We start from the raw sequence: 18,175 nt of genomic DNA, 5'->3' as shown, positions 1-18,175 counted from the left end.
GCTGTGAGCGCGTTAACCCGTGCGACAGCAGCGGGAATTGTTTCGGGTTCGCCGTAAACGGTTCGCCGGCATGCCCCGCCGGCGCGACTTCAGCAGCGACGGTCGCGCCCGGCGAATCACTCACCCGCCCATAAACGGGAAAGGCAGGAAACGTCGCTCGATGGATAACACAGCAATGAAATGGTGCCGTGGAATACACGAACCACTTTACGATATGCGAGGCTGCGAGCGGCGCTGGCGGCGTTGGCGGCTCCCTAAGAGATTTGCCTCTTCGACAAATTGTTTCGCACGTTGGGGTGACCTATATATACAAGATGTAGATCTGTAGATACATATATGTTTAGATATAGATATACAGATAGGTATGGATATATATCCATATTTTTGTGCGCGTGTATACGCGTATATATAACCCTGGATTGCACCTGTAACCCCGTTTTTTTTTTTCTTTGCGTTTTCGCGCCAGCTTTCGACTCATCAGGTGCAAATAACCACGCTAAATCCGTTCTACACCCCCCTCCACACCACAGCTCGTATCTCTTTGTCGTGCCTGTGCGTTATTTTCCATCCTCTTGATTTCCCTCCGCGCTCGCCTGCGAAATAAGCCCCCGCGGCGGCCACCGAGGCAGCCTGCGTCCACTGTAACACAGAGCAGCCCCCCAGGCGGCTGTTTCCATATTACAGGGAAAAAGTGGGCGCCCCAGGGTATCGTACGCGGCAGTCGGGTAGCGGGCACCGCCTCGCGCGTCCCCATTTCGTCGATTCGCTTCAGTCAATCAATTTGCGGCCCTGCGCACCTCGCAACACGGACAGGCGTGAAAGGGGATCCACCCCTGTAGTATTTCTATCTCTTTTTTCCTTCCTAGCCGCATTTATTTCCAGAAGCGACGAGCTTTCCCTTTTCTTCGTTCTCGTGCCGAGCTGGCCGCCGACTTCCATCCAGTTACGAGCGCAATATAGGCCGAGCGATCGAGCGTGGGGGCCCCGTAAATTGCTGAGCTCTCGCCGAGGTTCGAATTGCATCCACGCTCGCTTTCTCCGATCCAGTTCGGCTGCTGCATCCAGGTGCGCGGAGGCGCCCGGCGAAGCCTGCTTTATATACACGCGGGAACTTTCTTGTCGCGCCAATATAAACGTGGCGATTGTTTCTCTTTTTCTTTTTGCGCGTTTGTACCTGGGGAGAATGTGTATGCCGACGGTCGCTTAGGTAGGCTGGACGCGAGCGCGAGTTATATAGCCGAATCGGTTTTCCTCCAAGCTCGCCTCTGCGTGCTCTGAATGATGGTACTCTTCGCCGACGGTGTGCTCGGTCGCTGTCCTGCCGCTCGAAGCGTTGTTTCCGACTTACGCCTCCGGCGATCGCCTGCCCCGTCGGTGTATTGTGTTGGGAGATAACGTTGTGCGGAAGTGAATATATTGCGGCCTTAGATGCGTTCTATATGCAGCTCAGTGTGTGGTTGCAGGTTCGTTTGTGCGAGGTGTCTTCGGCTGTATCTCTGGTGCATCCTCAATAGCACATGGTCCTTTCTCATCAGCGCGAGAATCAGCGACAGTCGCCTGTATTAATTTGAAGCCCCTTCCACCCACTACAGTGTTCACTGTATATATCCGCGATCTTGGATCGGCGACTGTGGATGTCTGAGGTTCCCTTGGTCCGCACAATGTCCTGACGTCCCAGAAAGGTTCGCTTGCGCACGAAAGGCATGCGGCACCGTGAAAATGCTACGCATAATCATGGATTTCAAGTAATCCAGGTCCTAGAGTATTCTTTTCTCATTTTTGTGAACAAATGGGTGTACGCCTCTTAATACACGGGTATACACTAGGCCACTGATGTACTTCGTAAAGAGAATTTATTATAACCCACATATCAGGGAACAGCGACTATAGTGATAACAGCGCTGCCCTAAGAACAGAAAATTATCAAATTAGTTTGCATGTAACATGGTCATTCTACACACTGAACAAAAGTTTTGGCGTGGTCAACAAGCCACTACAAGTCAAGTCACACAAACTTCACCAGTGTTCAGAAAAACAGTTCATAAACTAACTCAACTCAGTACGGCACTAGAGAAACGCTCAGGATGTTGCTCCTGACCACTATAAAGCGCGTAGACCAACGCAATAGGAAGGCTTCTTCCCCTAGAGCTGCCAACTCATGCTCCAAATGACTCATCAGAATCGACCGGACACGCCACAGCAGTGGGAACATTGCCCGTTGCGGCCGGGCTCGAAGACATGCAGCACCACGATTTCTCCACAGAACAAAAGCACCAGCGCACATCAGAAAGTTGACCAACACATCATTTGAACGAGTGTTCATTCGAAGTGTGAGTCCGAACATCTTGCTTAATACAGTCCAGAACGTTGCCGCTACACGACAGTGAAGCAAGGCATGTTCTAACGTTTCAGTGTGGCCAGACGGTCACACGTCGGGAGAACTTCCCAGCCACGTAACCATCCGAAATCCCGAACATCAGCCGGAAGTGCCGCCGAAGTCAGCTGATGCCAACGGACACCGCGTGACCTTCCTATCTGTTGGTTGTCTAATTGGGTTATTGCCAATTTTTCGCACACTTCACTTGCCGTGCTTTCCCTAAAACTTAGGCTTGGCAAGGAAGACTGGAGATTTCGCAATGTTTTTATAATACACGCGTAAAATGGCGGCGGAAGGACCGGCGATGTGCGCGTCATAAAATAATGACCGGGAAGTTCCCAGAAAGTACTGTAGCAGCACCTTCCCTGGATACCCGTCTGAGTCTACTAGGTCGATCACTGCCCGTACCGCCAGCACGCTGCTCATGGTTTGCATACAGGGCAGACTAAAACCACCCATTGACTTGGGCAGCCTCAGCAGCGCTCGTGACACTGTTTCTGTTTTGCCCGCCCAGAAGAACGATCCAAACTTCGTGGCGAACTGTCGGGTGAAATGGCGCGGCGGTTTTGCTACGCGTGTTACATAAAAAAGCGCCGCCGAGACGGACGACTTAATTATGTAGCTTCGCTCTGCAAGGGAAAGCCTGAACCTTCCTGCAACTGCAAGACGTTGCTCCGCAGTCTCAAGGAGGCGCTTCCACGTACTACGCGCCACTTCACCCGAGGAATGAAAAACCACACCTATAGTACTCGAACACCCGTCACCCATTCTACGTCGCCCGCCAAGCCAGACGCAAATGTGCCGAAGCGCACCGCCATACTTTTTTCCCCTGTAGTAAAGCTCGTCTCTACTGAAACAATGTTAAATATTTTACGGGCGAAGGTTGATGCGAAACAGCTGCCTATAGGTGGAACAACAACAACGGTGGCAGCGTCCATTCATGAATGTTTTGAGGCCGATTTTCCGCAGGTACATTTGAGGCAAAATATACGTAATTAACCGGCAGTACCCGCGCCCATTTACTTAGGAATGCTCATTGGGTCGGTTTTTGCGATAGTAAGCGAAAAAAAGTGGCCGTCGAAGAAAAAAAAAAACGCGACTTGTTCAAAATGGCGCAGAAAGGCACGTGCGAGATGAAAACAAGTACAAAAAGAACATAACTCCCGCTCGTGTTGTTCCAGGCAAAACAAGAAACCGAAGGTAAAGAAAAGGATGCGAGCTGTCCCATAAAAGGGCGCGCGAGCATTGCGAAGGCGGGAAAATTGAATTGCATTGAGCAAACCTGTGTTCAGTTCACCAAGAGCGCGGAGACGGAGAGCTGAAGCTCGTGAGGGGTGGTAGCAAAGAGTGGAGAAGGGCCCCTCAGCCCATTATTGCGAATCACAGCTCCGCACTTCCGAGACCTTTCACGTTGAGTGGAACGACTTTCTTTTTTTATATATATTATTGTACGGCTCTGTTTGATTCGATCGCGCTTCGCTGAACGTATTGGCACAAAGTGTTCATCCTCGCTTGTTGAATTTCTGAGTGCAGCTATTGTTACTTGCGCATCGCTCTTTGATTGCAGCAGCGGAAGCGACTACGGAATGAGCTCGCTCGCGACGCTCTTTCTTAACTGGTTCTAGAGCAGAAGAAAAAAACTGTAATTGATTCATCTGTCATAGGAATCGATAAAGCACGAAAGTGAAATGTGCAGCGAGATCTGCCGCTGAGCATGATTTGCGGGTCGCCGGCTGTCTTGTGGGTGTGCTTGGCGAGCGACGTCCTGCTGGTGGGTCGCTTCGGCAAAGGTGTACTGGCGTCATTTCCGTGACGGATATGACGTCAGTGAAATCTTGGTGTATGCCTGCATAAAACACTTTCGTGTTAAAATATAAAACCAGAAAACGAACAACCCCAAGTATAACGTACTCGCTAGTATACTAGAGGTTGCTTCCCCGCAAGAAGACCCTGCGTGCAGGGGTGCACCCTTTACAGGCCGCATGCTTCGTTGTACTGGCGTCACTGCGGTGATGGATATGACTTCAGCGAAATCTTTGTGTATCCCGAAATAGAACTTTCGTGTTAAAAAAAAGGGGGGGGGGGGGGCGGGGAGCTTGAGCTTGTTGCTTGCTCAGCACAACGTTGACACTAATAGTGATACGCCGCCAGCTGGGGTCCATGCAGTTCTCCGCAAATGAGAGAGATGGCTCTCTGAGGCTTCTGTTACTTGGGCCTTCTCGAGCGCAGCAATAGTAATACCGCGGATAGAAGATCTCGGGGATACACAGATGCATAAATTGAAATGTCGCTCTGGCAACTTATCACTTAACTAAAGCTAACGTAAGCACCTCTCAACTACGAAAAAAAAAAAAACGCGGACGCTTGCAAGTGTCATTGCTTTCAAGTTCGCGACTTCATCCCGCCATATTTACCCTCTTCTCCCATTTCTCTCTATCTCCCGGCGCAGCATTGAGAGTCTTCCGCGGCGTCGGCGCTTCCTGGACGCACGTCTTCGCACCGCTGCCCCCGCAATCAACTTCCGGCAGGAGTGGGCGACAGCGACTCGAGGAGCGCGGTAAGTGCCACCGCCGCCGCCCGAGCGGAATTCTCCGACTTGGAACGCTGCTCGCGAACCGTGAGCTGTCTCAAGGAGCGGCCCCGCGCTGTCTCAGCTTGCGCGTCGTGCCCTCACTCCATCCCTCCTCCTCTTCCTCATCATCCTCCTCCTTCGTCGTTCCTCAGAACCCCGGTGTCTGGGCTCCGAGATCAAAGCCCCGCTAGGTTCCTGTGCGCCAGCCCGGCAGGTCCGGGTGCAGCGGCGGCACCACCACCGCGGCAACAATGCCCGCTGATTGAGTCTGGACCACGTGTCCCAAACGGGGATATCTCTTGCATCCAGAATGGGCGCGGAAGAGACTGAAATGGGAGATACGAGGTGGGCAGTGGTTAGACGGCCGTAATCTGCGTTAGCGGGAACGTTGTGGGGTCCTTTTTATCTGTTGAGGACGTTGTTGCTGGCGGGATCTCCGAAGAGCCGAAGTCCTCTTGATTGGAAGTGTCGGTGCGCAGACGGCCGTATTTTTAGCGGCGCCGGTGCCCGGGAAGCTGCAGCCCCGTGGCTAACTTGCCGTGCTTGAGGGGCTTCGAGAGACGCCTGCATCGGAGACCTAATGGGTTGCTTAAAAGGGAATTGCCGACATTGCCTGATCTCAGTCAAGGGGATGGAGTTTGTTGTTAATTTTGTTAATGCTGTTAGTATTGAGGAAAGCTTCCTTGTATCGGAAGAGCGCACTTCTGTGCCGCAGTGCTCGCTTGTTAAGGCAGTAACTGGCGTGATACTATATATGCACAAAGAGGTCACAGACTGATTTTATTTTTCTTCAGCTCGGTTGTGACTGTTCTCCTTGGGTTGACCCCGCCATTCGCGATTAATTTACGTACATGTGCTAACAACCTGAAAATCGACAAACCTTTACATCTCTTCCTGTGCGGGCAACCGTTCAAACACTTTTCATCCGCGCGGATCCAAACGCATCACTCGACTCGCACATGAATTCAACATATTGGTCAGTCGTATACGGCTGCTTTTAATTATTTTTATAATTAAAAATTCCAGCCTGTTCACCCGCAGTTTAGAAGGGTTCCTCCAGTTACAAAGCCTTCACTTATGGTCGTTATTAATTAAAGCGTCGTTAGCTTACACTGTCATGTAGATCCTTGCCGAACAATTCACCACTTCTCTCACTAGTCGTGGAACAAAAAAAAATTAGCAGTGGCTTAGCTCGGCTATGCCAGGATACACGTAGCGTGAGCTAAGGTTCAGCACCCGTACTCCAATTGGATTGGATTTCAATCCAACACAATCCAATTTAATCCAATCCAAATCAAATGCAATCCAATCCAATCCAAACCGATCCGACCCGGTCCAAACCAATCCAATGCTTCTCGCGCTTGCGCACAACGGCCCTTCACGGCACACGCGAACCGCTCAACCTCGGCCAGTGTAGCTTACGCTACAAAATAAAGTCCCGATGCGAGGCAGAGTTTCTTGGAAAATGTAACCAAAATGCCCGTCTCTGCGCGTCGTTGGAGCCGCCCCTCTGATCCCATTTATCGAGCCCCCGTTCGCATACCCGTGCGCACACATGTATAGCACGTTTTGCGCTGTGAACCCCTGGCTTATCCATGTGCACGGGGCATCCTGCTGCTCTCCCGCTGCACGTGCGGCCGCCCTGTCGCCGTCTCGTGTTTTGTTTCCTTTCTCATCCCGAGCCCCGTCGAACCGTGGCGCGAACTGCGCGCTGTGAAAACAAACGTTTTTAGAAGCGGCCCTGTCCGGGGTCGCCGAGTGCCGTGCCCTGCGAGAGTTGAGCGACCCCTCCGCTCCTTGGCTTGCTCGATCGAGGGTTGAGTGCGTGCTCTTCTGCGCAAACCCTCTGTTCTTGGACTCCACGTGGGGAACGTACGGGGCCTCGCGTGTACCCAAAGGGCTTCACCGCCACCCTGTTTACGTGTGCCACGAACGGGGTGGTGTGCCTTGGAGAAGCCGTTCGACCTTGAAATAAAATGCAAACTATAAGTTCGGAACTCTCTTCGTGTTCGTTATCTTTTTAGAGAGAGAGAGAGAGAGAGAGAGAGAGAGAGAGAGGAATGAGGGAGAATGAGGGCGGAATTGTTTCTCTACCACACAAGAAAAATCGAACAGGCAAAAGGAAAGTGGAAATTTAAGGGTGACTTTATTTATTTATTTATTTAGGAATACTGCAGGCCAATTCTTTGGCCCTGGCAGGAGGGGCATTACATACGCATTGAGAAACAGTATTAATCCAAAAAGGATCACAGCTAGTGGACGACGCTATAGCACAATGGGCAGACATAATGCCAAAACAAAAACAGGTAACAGAATCATCGTCAACACTGAGAACATAAGACCGTAAACTTAATAAAATGCAGAACACAAAACGCACAAACCAGAATTAAACCAACAAATAAAACGGAAGAAAAAATAAAACAGCATAAAATAGCACCTTAATAACCACAAAAGAGCAAGCACCAACACAACTGCGGTTTCTACAGATCATAAAAGAAGCGTTCCAAATCTCCCGTATAACTGTTGCAATTGACATTTGACGGCAAGTCATTCCATTCAGTCACTTTCATTCATTCACTTAATTGCGAAGCACGAAATTATGGCTGCCTGGGCTGATTGCGAGGTCACAGTGATATGCTACTTCTCGGAGTTGGTAAAAAGGATTCTCCACAAACATTCTCGAGTTGAATCTTGCCCAAGTTACGTGTAAATGGACAGCAGCATCAACACAAAAAGACGGCCACCGTAGACGCGGCTGGCAACACACCAAGTTTACGCGCACTTAGTCAGCTTGTATTATCGTCACTGCCATTATTTCCGCCATTTGAGCAGCCGCCTTGTTTCATTGCACTTTACGCAAAACTAAATCACGCTCGGACTCGGGGTGCCGTACCCCAGTACATTTTCCCGCGACAGTTTCCCCACGAAGCCTAATTGAAACAAAGTAAGCCGCAACTGACTGCCGCCACACGCAGCCTGCAGGTCGCGGGTTCGATTCCCGGCCTCGGCGGCCGCTTTTCTGATGGAGGCGAAAAGCGAAAACGCGCGTGTGTACGAGATTTCGGCGCACGTTAATCAAGATCCCTAGGCGGTCGAAATTAACCTGGAGTCCTCCACTACGGCGCGCCTCATCGCCTGCGTTGCGTCGGCGCGTTAAACCCTACAATCAATCATCAATGCCACACGAAGTCGCCACGCTCGCGACGTTCCTTCATCGCCTCAGCAACCCCTCGGTGTCTGGCGTTCATCTTCGCCCGAGTCCTCCTCCAAGACGACCCCGTTCACCGCTCTCTTCCGTCCACCTGCGTGATCGTGTCGGGGGCAGGTGGCGTTGAGAGTTGAGCAACGGCTCTCGCAGCGCGTTCGGCTCGACGGCGCACGCCTCTTCTCCCTTTCATGCATTGATACACCTGCGTCCGGCCTGTAGCGCTGTGCGCGCGGCCTCGTCGTCGGATGCGTCGCCGACTCGCCTAACGAACGCCGGTGACGAAAGCGACGACGCTCCTTTCCCCCTCGAAGACACGAACAAGGGGTGCCGTCTCCCCCGGAAGTGTCTCGCGCGTGTGCGACCATGCGACGCGTCGTTAATAGCGTGCAATTCGGCGAAGGGGACTGCGCTGCTTCTTCTTAGGAAGGTGGCGCCGTTATGCTTTCTGTCGTAAAGTTGCCTACTCCTGAAATCAGTAGCGAATACCTTCCACTCCTCACCCCCTACTGGGAGGTGACTCACCTCCTCTAGTCCGGGGAGTCCTGGTCCGCCCTGTCTGCCCCGGCCCTCTCCACGAGGCTACGCTGGAATGAGAGGTCGGAGCTGGTCAGCTGTCCCGTCCCCCGCACGTACGTTGACTGAGGATTAGGGGGGGGATTTCGGAAAAAAAAAAAAAATAAAACGCTTGGTTGGTTGTTATTAGAAAGTTTTAGATTATCGTTACCGTGTTTATGTTACCGTTTACCGTGTTTGCGGGAGTCGCCTGCGCAGCGTGAGAGTTACCGCGAACGGTAACTTACCGGCACAGGCTTCACCGTCGCCAGCGGCTTCCGGTAACACGGTAGACGGTAATGCAAACACGATAACGATATGCTAAAACGGCCTATTTAAAAGTTTGGCGTTTTCTGCTTTCGCGCCGACAATTTCAACTGTAGCTCTCGTCCAATTGCTTTCCGCAACCTGTGGATGGTGTAGTTAAACGCAGGGGACTGTATCTACGTGCGTATTGTGCAAACGCCCTTCTTTAGTACGGAGCGAGCTTGCGCCGCCCTGCACGCAACTGCCAAGACGGCGTATCCTCTCGGAGGTCATCTTCGCACTCCTCTCCTCTTCCGTCCTGATAACGTCTCTCGTCCTCTCCCCGCCCTCGCACATTCCCCTCCGCGGGCGGCCAATTAACCGGTCTCCTCCTCCTCCTAGCGGGTCATGTCTCCTTTTTGCTCGCTCCATCCGTTGCTTACCTTCGAGCGGGATAGCATTCGTACACGGACCAGCCTCCGCGCTGTCGTGGCTTTTCACGCTACCCGACAGGAGTTTAGCTTGACAGAAAGCGGCCAGGGGCGAAGTACTCCTCCCCCCACCTCCCGTGCTTCCTTTATCTTCCTAAACCTAGGATAAATTTCACGACGGCTCCAAAACTAGTTCATCTCTTGGTACGAGCCTCGGGGGAGGACGAGAGCTTCAGAAGGGGCGAAGGAGTAGAGATGTTTGCGAGCGGTTAGGTTTATCGAGGAGGCAGTGAGGGGACTCTTACGCCTCATCACTTTTCCTCCGCTTTCGCTCGACCTCTCGGTATCGTCTTCCCCTCGCAACACTTGTAGATGCAACAAACGACTTACCCGCCAATGGTATCGCACTTTTGATGCAGGTCAATTGTTGATTTCCCCCCTCGCACGCATCCCGGGTTAGCGCATCGTTCCTTCCCCGCGTCACTGAATTATCGCCGCTAAACATCACTGTCCCAATCTACAGCGCAAATAACTCAATGGAGACCCCGCTTTGTCTCCCGATTCGATTGCCGATGCTAGCCGGCGGCACTTCTGCTAATATGGTTACTTGAAATCGCTGTACGAGACACCGTCCCCACTGTTTCCGTGGGTGGTCGTTTCGTCGATCGTGTTTTTCCGCAGGAAATAGCTCCGTTCGCGACACGTGCCCTTACAGGCTTGCGATCCAGTAACTCGATTTACGGCTGTCCAGTAATTCAGTTTCCTTTGTAATTTTACGTGTTCTTTATTTTTTCCAACAATACGCGTCTTATCCTTCTGAACGCGTTTGATCGCAGTTTTTTTTTCAAACTGCCGGCACATACTATCCGGACGCTTCCACGCGTCCATATACGGCGCTTTTCGCTCCAGCCGCTCGCTTCAGTCTCGCGTGTTGGCCTTGCAAGCGAACCCTGCAAGATGCCTTTGTTGCTCGTTTCAAGGGCAGCATTCGCAGCGCTTGCCCCCCGTCGCTGATGGTTTCGCGCTGTGTCGCGTCTAAACGTGCGCCTTGCATCCACGCGTTGACTCGTCGCCCCTCTTCTGAGCCGACGGAAGCCGCACAAAGGCGAGTTCCGTCTCGTCGGCGGCCTGCCTTGTGCGTCAGACCGGGGCGGCACGCGATCATAAAGTGCTGCTATCGCGCACATTACCGGGCCGCTGATAGCCGGCCGCTCGGGAAGCCACCCTTTCTGGAAACGGCTGGCCTTGTTTGCCACCACACCTGTACGCGGCCGCCTCGGTTACGGTACCACGTTTGAACGCCCGTCCTTGGAAGGTGTCTGTGTATGCGTGAACCGCCGGACGCCTGCATTCCTTCTTCGTGCACGAAGCATGTGAAACGAACCGCGCCTTTGCAACAGAGGTGAGTTCTCTTGCACTTGAAACGAAACACGTACCGTTAATTGAAGGCCGAACGTTGCATCCAAAACCAAGCGATATCCATTGCTAATTTGCTGAAGGAACCAAGTTCCAGTTCTGAGATGGTGTGTGTGCGCGATCGAGCGAGTGTTGCCTAACGGCGGAGGACCCTACGTCGCCTTCGGTTCTTTCGCAACCTTGGAAATGCTGACATGCAGCCACGGCTTTACTTAACTATGCATGAACCGTCCTTGTCCTTCGTCCCGCTGCGTTGTCCTCTCACGCTTACTGAATCCAATTGGCTCCCTGTTTTATTGGTACGTTCAAGAACACGGCTGTTGGAGCGAGTTCGTCGAGACCCGGCCTGCTTAGAAGCGTAACGCTTTTTCCCGAACGCAATGTTTAATGTGGCCAGCAGCTTTCCGTGTGTGCGGAAATAGGTTTGAAAATGACTTGGGATCGCTGGTAACATGTCAACCGCCGGGCTGGTTGAACCTCTGCCAAGCGTGTGCGTGTGTGTTTGCCTGACTTTTAAAGATATGTACATGTGAACCTACTGTTGTTAATATATGTTAGTGAATGTGCTACTTTTGTAGATAGCCTGTGATTTTATATCATTGCGGGGAAGTTTTTCATGTAATAAGAAAAAAATGCAGCTCGTTCTTTTCCCTGTTACCTTTGAGGAAATGTTGCTTCTCGAACCGAAGGTTATTAATTTTTTTTTCTTTGTATAGTAATTGGCGTCTTGCAACGGTGAAGGACATTAATAAAACGACTAGAACAAAAAGCTACACGGTGGGTGAAAAACAGAAGACGACGAGCAAAACGGACGCATAGTTACCGAGACGCGCCCAACGTCATTCGTACTTCCGCAGAATGAAAACCAAGCAAAGGCTGCACTCGGACTGTGCAGCCGCGGCCCTGCTTAATTAACGGAGGCAATGCGTTGACGAGTCGACTCCACTTACAGCATTGATTTGTCTCACACCGCCCACTCTGGGAGACATCGTGTTAGCGACTCGGCAAGGCTGCCGAAACCCTAGGGAATAACTCTGCGCGCGAGGTAAATCCCCGTCCTGCTGCTTCTCTTCTCGGACCTTTGCAGGAGAAAGAGGGACAGAGGGAGAGAGGAACAATAAAGCTTTGTCGAGCAAATGCTGATGCTATGGGCTTAAGAAACTAAGGAATCCCGAACTACGTACTAGTGTGGGATTCCTTAGCTCCGATTGGCTGTCCTGGCTCGGGTCAGCAGTTGAACATCTCTCCTGCGTGCATCCGTGGCTCGCTTCCGTGAGGACCTCGTCCATCTCGGACGCACGCGGAACCGAATCCATCCCGGTGTCGTCGTCCCGCGGCGGTTATGCGACCGTTGCGCTAAACTCTGCACTCTAAGAAATGTGGGGAGTAGTTGAAGAATCAAACAGCGTTCCTATTCCTGCCAGGGTCGTTTGACACCGTCCGCACCACGCGTGGCGTTAGATGGCGTGTTCACTCTACTAGGAAACCAGAATAAAACTGCTGGCGAACTCTCCCCGCTCTTGATGGAGCTAAGCGGCGGTTGTACCCCTTTCGCGGGAGAGAATAGAACAGCGTACCGACTCTGTCTCGCATCGATGGAGTTCGTATATCCTCCGCGAGAGAGAATAGAACAGTATATCGACTCTATCAACTTCAGCTGCACGCTTTCAGGTGTGCAAAAAGGCAGACACCTCTATGGCGGACGCGAACTCTTTGAAATCGTATGAAAAAGTAGTTACCTAAACAGCCACAGCGCCGGGCCATGAAACAAAGCGTACTTAAAATAAAGTGCAGCGTATTCAAAAGAGCGTGCGAGGTAGTGTTACACGTCCTCTAGGAATGGGTCATTTGTGTGTTCTAACGCAACGGTGTCCGTCGGACTACTTGAGCGTTGTACCTTTGCGCGGTCTTTTCATCGCGGCGGGGCTGGCGCACGGACGCGTCTCTCCGATGTCTCCGTATCTTTTGTGGCATTGAAACCGCCGTAGTACTCCTGTACGTGTCTGTGAGGTGCGTTTTGGTGTCGGTGGCTGTGTTTGAAGTATACCTGACTGGTGGAATAACATCGTTTGGCTGCTGCGGCCGCCGCTGAAAACGTAAGTCACCATTTCAGTTTTTCTTGCGCAGTACGGGATCGAGCTCGCGCTCGTTCCCGCCAAAACTTCAGCTTTATTTATAACAACTGGCGCTCGTGAGTGCTGCTTAGCCTTGTTGGTTCTTGCGAAGAATTAAGTGGTCACATACATGTGCTTTCATTTGTGTGACACCAGTTCTAGCTGTCCTTTTTCCGGCTTTGTGTTTTTCGAACAAGCGGCCGTGCTCCCATCGCGGGTTCACGACGTTCAGCATGCGTTGAAACATGACTCGTGTGCAGTATAAGAGTTGCGGATTTATTAAGCTGGCTTCTTTAGGCACTGGACACATGTACGATTGGTACACGCGATTCGCATGCGACTGATCGTTACGACTGTCGCCACGAGTAGCCGTACGCGTGAATTTGAGACACATGGCCCGATGCGCGCATGCGATGTGTCGTCGGCGTCGCTCCGCCCACTGTTTTTGCTTTATGGTCAACTACGACGATCGCTGAGCTGAATTTGCAGATTCCGCGCGTTTTTTCGCAAGAAATTGATAAAGCAAGCAATCTTGAAGCGTTTTCTGCCTTCGGGAACAGTCCGCGCTCACGCCGGCCGCGCCTGCCAGCTCGACACACTCAGCGGCTCGAACCGGCGCAGACCACGGTAGCAACCGCTTGTCGCTGCTCTCCCGAATCAATCTGTTCGCTAAGAAGAAGTTCCACATGCGAAAAAGTAGGTGTTAATGTGGTGAAAAATTGTGCTAGGGATTGTTGTCAGGGCTTATTTTAAAAGCGGCGATCAGATATCTCTGCGCTGACCGGCCGTGTATGCCGCGGCGCGCGGTGCGCCGAGCGGTCGAGAGATGGCGATACCTGCGCGGAAGCATCCAAACAGGCTACGCAGATGTCTTGGTCACCGATCGCTCAAACGGCCGTTATAGCCCAAATAAAGTTTCACATGCGAGAAAAAGGATGATAGTGTGGTGAAAAGTTGTGTTACGGATTGTCATCCGCAGTTGCACAGATAGCGGCGATCAAATGTCCGCAGAATGCTAGGCCTAAGGTTCCCAACACCCGAGCCGACCCGAGCAACGCAAGCCTGTTGCGGGCGGTTGGGGCTCAGCGGACTCTCGATCGCAATGATGGCACGACTGCATCTGGCTTGCCAGTCGCCCGTCGTGAGCCTCCTCGGACCAGCGAACGACCCAAAACAGGCCCTAACGATCAATCGTAACGATCAGTCGCATGCGAATCGCGTGTACTAATCGTACATGTGTCCAGCGCTAGCTATAAATTGGCTTTCGTTTCATTACCTTCTTGAGCAACGTAAATATATTGTCGAGCGACAAGGTAATTACACTGCCGCCGGGCTTATCCGTCGGTTCCGTTCCCATCTGGCGCGTCTGACGAGGCAGAAGTGAGCGACGGCGACAGCAACACCGTAACCAGTTTATTACCCAATCAGTTAGGTTGGTAGCGTCGCTTTATTTGGTTACCCCTTAAAATATAACGCAGTCAAAGGTCACAAGGTTTCAATTCAAACTCGAAGTTGGCATAGATGTCTCGCAAAAAAAAAAAAAAAAAAGGACGTGAACGTTTGTGCGTCCCGAACCCATTGTGTAGTGCGTTGCCTTGTAGCCTCTGGTCCCGTGTTGTTAGAAAACAATACTTAACGCTAATAAAACGTTGTCGGTAGGAAATTTCATCGCGATTAATTGTTTATGTGGCTACAGTAGCCACAACAAAATTTCACGGAACCGCTGGCGTGTTGCTTTGTCTATTGGACTTTTTTCTTATTACCTTGCGCGACTGCAATAAGAGTGAAGCCCATTTTCGGTGAAATTCCGTACTGTTTTCTCAAGAAAGAGCCAAGTAACGGCTACCGTAAAACGTAGTATTGAAAAATGAATACTGCAGTACGTTTTGTTTCATAGCGAGTGTTGACATAGCGAGTGTTGACAGGCTGAATATTTTCACGCGGACATGTGGTAAAACTGCTGCTAGGTGCTGTATTTAGTAAGCAGCGTGCATTTAGCATTATAGTGAACTTTTTTTTACTTATTACAGGCGCTACGACGTAAAGGTGTTTCCCGTGGACGTTTCCAGGGCTATTCTACAATAGTGCTGTTCAACAACATATTGTGATCGCCTGGCGTTCGGAAGCAGAAAGAGAGCAAAGATGCCTGGTGCGGCCGACAGCTGTAAGTAATAAACACTTCATTTTTGGTCACTTTGCCATAGTCATCTGGCAAATAAAAATGTGTCTTTTAGCCTTCATGGTGTCATTTGCATGCACTTTTGCTTTCTAGCATCGACTGACCTTAGTTGTGTTTTATTATAAATGTCATTAGAGACATAACAAAACTGCGTAACCAACTTTCTGCTTGATTAAAAATGTGTCGCTTCCACTGCAGTGCATTAATGCTGTAGCTTTTTCAAACTGCCAAACACTGCAGTATTTTTTAACAAACTTATTTGGTCACGAGTAAGATTCGATGTGCAGCTTCAAGATTGATGGGGATTAGGAATGCGGTTGTGCGGCATTTATTTTCTGCTTGCCTCTTGTTACTCTCCATGATTCGGCCTTGTTACTGTTCACTGATCCCATGATTAATTCCAATAATGAGAGGCTGACAGTTTTGCTGTAATATTGCTTGTCTTCAAGCCATCCTTTTTGATAACACCATTGCACCAAGTACTTGCAGGTTGGCCTGAGGTTGCAGGTTCTCTTGTTGGTCTGGCTGCTTTTTCTGAAAGTGGTTGGTTGGAAAAAAAGAGGAGGAGGACCTTGTTGGTTTAAAATTTGAATAGGGGCTCAGGACCCCGATGCTTTAAATTAATCCGTGCTCTCGTTCTTCTCAGATGGCTTTTCAGTTGCACTGCTGGTGAAAGAAAAGCCAGAGGCCTTGCTCTCAAAGCTGGTATGCATATTTGTCTTCTGTATGTTGAGTAAGTGAAATCCAGTGTAGTACTTGTGAATCAGGCTCACCAATCACCATCACAGCAATTCAAATTTGCTAAAGGGAGCATTTTGCCTCATCAGTAGACAATTGTGAATGTTACATTGATGAATCGTTAGCGTAGTCACTAAATTGTTAGCTTTAAGTGTATAGACTACTAACTAGCGATTCGTTTTCCTGAGAATCGCTTTGTACAGTGGTTTGTCCACTGAGGAAGGAAGAGCAAAATACTGTTACTTGTGTTTCTTCTGGTACTTGCATTTGTGTGCTTTTTATGCAGGAGCCAGGAGAGACTTCCCTTTACCCCAGGATCTTGTTCTCGGGCCAAACTGCGGAGAAATCTGGAGCCGTGACCGTGCACTTCGAAGAGCTCCAGCTGACGGCTATGGACATAGTGGACGGGTTCGCTTTGCTTTTGGCGGTCTACTGGACCTTCAACATCCAGTATGCCCCAAAGACAAAGCGGACCTGTCTGCTTTTTTAGATGATGCTCGGCCTACCACCGACAGAGCAAATGTTTTCGGTCATAAAAGCAGCAACTGCAATACAGGTGGAGCGACGTGTGTGAGGATGTCAAAATAAAGCATAAAATGCAGTGTGAAAACGATTTGTCTTTTTTTTTTCGGCTAAGCACAAACGACAGCTTTTTTTGTAAAGACGCCTTGCTATGTTTACTTGTGAAGTAATTTTACTGTATTTCAGTTTGTAAGCATGAAGTAAAGAGGGCTGACACTAATGCTGTTGTGGATGCTAAAGTGTAGTCTTGTTAAAGGTAACATCGTGCTGCCTCTGAATAGTAGAGTTCGGCAACTCGCAGGTAGTGCATAGATCCTGCTTTAAAGGAATACATTAGTTCTGACAAAGAGTAAGCTAGCCCTCCTTGAGGAGGCATTATGGGACTCTGGTTGAAAGAATACAATGATTCTGAAAAGAGTACGCTAACCCTTCCTGGTGAAGTATTGCAAAATGCTGTTTGGTGGAATAAGGTAATTCTGAGGGGTGGCAGAGGTATAGCAAGATTCTGGTGAAGAATTGTATAACTCCCTGACTGGAGGAATTATTCGATCCGTGGTGAGGGAATTGCCGGACGCGGTTCCCGCAACTCCGGTGAGAATACCTCGACCCCCTCTCCGCGAGAGGCCTGCGACTCCCTTGTGAAGGGTAAGGCTATTCTGCTAAAAAGGGAGTTGCCTGATGCTGGAAAAGGGAATCGTATATGGGACAAGGGTTTCTATTCCCTTTGGGAATTGGTGGGACTCCTTTAGTTCTTAGAGTGTGCCATGCGTGAGGACCCTGAATAACGCGTAGAGTACAAGCCAGACCGGCCGGAGCACATAAAACTCGCGGATAACGTGCACAACGAGCGCAGAGAAGCGTTTGAGAGCACACGCACGTTCGCTACTGTGTACGCTCCGACGGTGAGCTTAAAGAAAAAGGGTGAACCGCGGGAGCTGGGCGGGCAGGTAGGTACACGTCCAGGCCGTTCGTTTCACCTTTAGAGCTGCGCACGCAGTCTCTCGCCATCCGTGATGTGACTCGGGTCTCCCCCCGTCGTGAGAGTAGTAGCAGTGTGGTGCGTGCAAAAGGGTACGCACGGCCTCGGTTGCCGCTTGGCAGCGCACGGCCCGCGGGACCGTGGAGCATGGCCTCTCGGGCGTGCGCTACTTGCACAGGCGCGCACCTCGTCATGCGTGGAGACGACGACGACCGTCCTCGGAGGCGCTGTTCTGCGCTTCAACGGAGAGGGCGCACGGCCACTTTCACGTTTCCTGCGCCCGCCTCGGCGAGCGCCTAGTCACGGTGACGCTGCTCTTACGGGCGAAGCACCTTGGGGGCTACGGCTGTCGTCGTCTCCTGTCGTCTCATGTATTCACGATACTAAGACACCGGGACACTCGTTCTAGAACGCATGCTGCGGCGTGTAACACGAAGACAACTTACGGCCAGTATGTCTCTTTATTTAATTCCTTAAATCCGGTTTAACGCAAGAGACGGCGCCACCGCCTCAGCAAGCGCACGACTGCTCCTCCCACCGGCGCTGCTCCGGTGCCAAATCAACGCGCGCCGTTTGGGAAGAGAGAGACTTACAATCTTAAAATACATGTTTCGCCCATCCGCAGGTTGCACGTTAGTGGAGATGACCTGGAATTTTTTGTTGCTGTTGTTCCCGCGGGCGTTCGATTTGCGCATGCGCGTTTGTCCCCGCGTCCTTTGGCGCGTGCGTGCGTACGTGTGTTGTCTGTCTCATTGATATGCTCTAAAGCTCTTTTGCGCAAGTGTTCTGTTGTCGGAGCGGATGTCACACATGTAAACCATACACAGACACACACACACAC

General features: G+C 51.0%; 1 protein-coding gene across 2 annotated transcripts in view; it reads left to right on the top strand.

The window, feature by feature from the left end:
- Positions 1-18,175, top strand: part of LOC144147242 (uncharacterized) — a 196,630-nt gene that overhangs the window by 64,920 nt on the left and 113,535 nt on the right. The window contains exon 2 of one of the 2 annotated variants that reach the window (XM_077679322.1): positions 4,827-4,934. The gene's annotated coding sequence lies outside the window, so the exon portion shown is untranslated. Of the gene's footprint in view, positions 1-4,826; positions 4,935-10,548; positions 10,789-18,175 lie in introns of those variants that run through there. The other variant, XM_077679323.1, reaches the window with a different exon arrangement.

This window comes from Haemaphysalis longicornis, unplaced genomic scaffold, assembly GCF_048455015.1.
Source record: "Haemaphysalis longicornis isolate Haplotype H1 unplaced genomic scaffold, Haemaphysalis longicornis Haplotype H1 scaffold_7, whole genome shotgun sequence".
In the NCBI taxonomy this organism is placed as follows: Eukaryota; Metazoa; Arthropoda; class Arachnida; order Ixodida; family Ixodidae; genus Haemaphysalis; species Haemaphysalis longicornis.
The sequence above is the reverse complement of the archived record's forward strand: the minus strand, read 5'-3'. Positions and strand labels throughout refer to the sequence as shown.